Raw genomic sequence first — 3454 nt, 5'->3', positions numbered from 1 at the left:
GAAAGTACTGACGAACTGGCAAGTTCGTCGCGAAGTCCGAAACTTTATGGTCAGTTTGGTGCCAACTGTGGTTGATACCGTTGCTGCTTTTGCATGTTCAACATTATGTGGTATTTGCTTCAGAAAATATGCTTATGAAACTTGCTATTTGGAAACAACACACTCAAGACTCAGAGTCTTGAGGTTCAAATATCTACCTCTGATGTACAGTGGACCTGGACTAGTTAAACGCCCAATACCCAGGTTGCTTGCTGTTCTGCAGGGTTGAGTGTCAGTCTCTTCCCTCAGAGCGTGTATCACAATTAAGAACTTGTTTATTGATTGTCTTCTCTAGGCTGTGAGTTTCCTGGGGACCGGGCTGTGTGTCTTCTCTACAGCTTTATCCTCAAGTCTAGCGCAGTGCCTTACATTGTCAACGCATATTTGTTGAATGCATGAAAGAATTTCAGTGACACTTCTCTGAGTCCATGAATACGTATTGTTTAATGTCCAGGTACCTCTAGTATTTGTAAGGTCGCTGGTTTGTGTTCAGGATGTCTAGGACTAAGGACGACGGGCTCTGTGTGTGTTTGTTGATGCTCCCGCTCTTGCTGGACTTGGCCGCTGCTTTCTCTGTCTTCACCCTCTGCTCCCCCATCCTCTCACAAATGGTTCTACTGCCCTTCTCTGTAGCCTGCTTCGTTGGGTGACCACGTTGTTGGGGAACTAGAGGCTGGTGGTTATTTTAATGTTCACACTGGTTCTGCCTCTTTGGTGGGAGGTGCGGAGTACGTGGCTGTTCAGCAGAGGAGAAGAGAGGGCTTCCAGCAGCCCAAGTGGGGCAGCTGTAGAGTAAGGCGGGAACAGAGGGGATGCCCACATTTCAAAAGTGATGAGTGCTAGGGAGTTCTTCAGCTAGAGCACCATGGTCCTCACGCTGCTCAGATTGAACATTCTGTAGCATCTTCCAGTAAAAGAAGCACAACCCTCCTCTCTTGTGGTACCCTGGGAACTTCCATCGGGGGTTCAGGCCTTAGCTAGCGTTGTCCTGGCCCTAATATATTTGGACACATGTCAGCCGAAACCTTAAGTATCTCTCGCATTGGGTGTCTGAGATACGTTAGGCATCATAGTCAGAATCCTCCAGAGAAATAGAACCAATATTGTATGTGTGTGTATCTATCTATGTATAAATATATATATATATATATATATATATATATGTATATATACACACATAGGTATAGATATATATATAGATACACACACACACATATGTGGTGTTTTGCCAGCTATCTGGGCATCCCTTGGACCAATCAACTTCACACTTGACCATCAAAACTAAAAATTAACCATGAAACTGGGTCTTGCTACACGTCTGGATGGAAGTAGACTAACACGTTAGTGGTCCCAGGAACCAGACCCAGTGGGAGAGCAAAGCCCTCAGACCCTGGCTATCCTACAACAGAGCTTCTGGATGGATGACCACGGTGCCTGATGGGAGGGGGCGCTGGTGGTTATGGCTGTGGATTTATTTGCATATCAGTTGTGCTGGAGGAGGAGCGGCAGCATCCCGGTGCTGTGCTGGTGGCCCGAGCGCCCTTTTTTCCTTCTGCAGTGTAACGCCACTTGTCATCTATTATTAAATATAATAATTACATTATATCAGTCACTTCACAACTAACAAAGTCATCCTGACCAGCCAGAGACTTGGAGGAGCACGCTTCCCGGAGAACACCAAATTGGTTCCGAGCCATTTGTCATCATTGCTGTCATTGTCTTCCGGTGGTTATGATCATTATTAATAATGATGATCATGATCATTAGGCTTAGGAAGAAAATAATGATAAAATGGCTCTAATTAGGCATTCTGAATACATCATGTTCTTATCATTATGTTGTCTAGTATTAATTATAATCACTGTAATCACTCTAACAATACGAATTTCTGCTTGAGTTTGTCTTCTCTGTGATCAAAGCCTTGAAAGACATGCTCTTGTTAGCTTTCTTGACATTCTGGCAAAGGGAGTGTAGGTTTCCAGTCATGGCCCTGTGTATTGGAGTAAGTATGGATCCCTTCAGGGGATGTAATAAAGAACTCCAGAAACCAAAGCACAGCAAAGTCAGCCTTGGGTAAACATGTTGTGGGGAGGTATGTCTGATATGGTACAATCCAAAATGAAACAGACTTCAGGAAGTTCAGTTCTACTTTCAAGTTGAATTTTGCCTCTGCCATTTCCCATCTGTGTGACCTTGAGAAATTTGCTTTGCCTCTCTGCTTTATTCTCCTGTTGCAAGTAGAGGTAGTATATATTGTTTCACTCTCCCTTTAGTTTCATGAAATAAGGCCGGGTAGACTATAATAAGGTCCCATGCTGTGAACTCTTGGAAGAAACCAAGTGAATGTTCGTTCCAGCACCTGGCACAGTTCTTGGTACATGGTAGGTTTGTACTTAATGAATATTGGTTGAATGAGTAAAGATATTGAAGGATTGATTGCATCATATAATTTATAGCTAGAAGAGATTTCAAGCAGAATTATTAATTTCTGATACTTAAGCTTCTGAGTTACTTGAAATCAGAGCTGATCTGCCCTTTGCCCCAGCCCACTGCCGCCCTCGGGCTCTGATGTCTCCACTCCCGTCACCTCCCTCCAGCAGCGGGAGAAGGACACCTCTGGACTGTGGGCATTAAACAAGATGAGCACATGGCTCATGAATGCGGGCCATTGCAGCTGTCAGCCCACCTCCGCTCCACTGTGACTTCAGCTCTCCCTTCAGGGACTGGCTGCCCTTGGGCTCACCCCTGAGCCCAGGCCCTTTCTGTAACTTAACTCTTCTCACATACCAACATCATCCACTGCGACTTGGACCTGTGCTTAGAGGATCATCCCGTTTGAGGAATCCTGAAGTCGGCTAAAAATAGCACCATCTCTTAGCTATTCCGGCATCCTTCTGTTCTGTATGATCTATACTCTAATTTGCATTTAGGAGATATGCTGACAAAGGTAAGCTCAGTTTTGTCTCAATTACTAGAAATTCCTCATTAGTAGGGAACAAATTAATGAACTCTTAGTTGTCTTGTTAAAGTAGTCATCACTAAGACTTAGTACACTGCTGTCTGGCTTCGAGTGCCCTGACCTCATTTACTCTTATCAAGGCCAAAGGCTGGGACTTCCCTGGTGTTCCAGTGGTTAGGACTCGGCACTTTCACTGCCGTGGCCCGGGTTCAATTCCTGGTCAGGGAACTAAGATCCCACAAGCCACACAGTGTGGCTGGGGAAAAAAATGGCCAAAGACGTCCTAGTATTTTCCTAGTATTGTCACATCCAAAGGCCACTTGCAGGCCTGGCTGTAAGTCCTTCTGTGCAATCAGCCATGCTTTTGTTTTTCCCTAGATCAGTGTTCTCAGAGACCATGTGTGTGAGGTAAAAGAACCCTGGATCCTCTTGGGAGAGAGGAACCTAGGAACCACA

At 45.0% G+C, this 3454-nt stretch overlaps 1 non-coding gene across 1 annotated transcript; it reads left to right on the top strand.

Moving 5' to 3' along the window:
* Positions 1–3154: 3154 nt before the first annotated feature.
* TRNAE-UUC (transfer RNA glutamic acid (anticodon UUC)) lies at positions 3155–3226 on the top strand. Its single transcript has one exon. It is a non-coding gene; the product is annotated as a tRNA-Glu (tRNA).
* The last annotated feature ends 228 nt before the right edge of the window (positions 3227–3454 follow it).

Source organism: Lipotes vexillifer, unplaced genomic scaffold (genome assembly GCF_000442215.2).
Source record: "Lipotes vexillifer unplaced genomic scaffold, Lipotes_vexillifer_v1.1 scaffold803, whole genome shotgun sequence".
Lineage (NCBI taxonomy): Eukaryota > Metazoa > Chordata > Mammalia > Artiodactyla > Lipotidae > Lipotes > Lipotes vexillifer.
The sequence above is the reverse complement of the archived record's forward strand: the minus strand, read 5'-3'. Positions and strand labels throughout refer to the sequence as shown.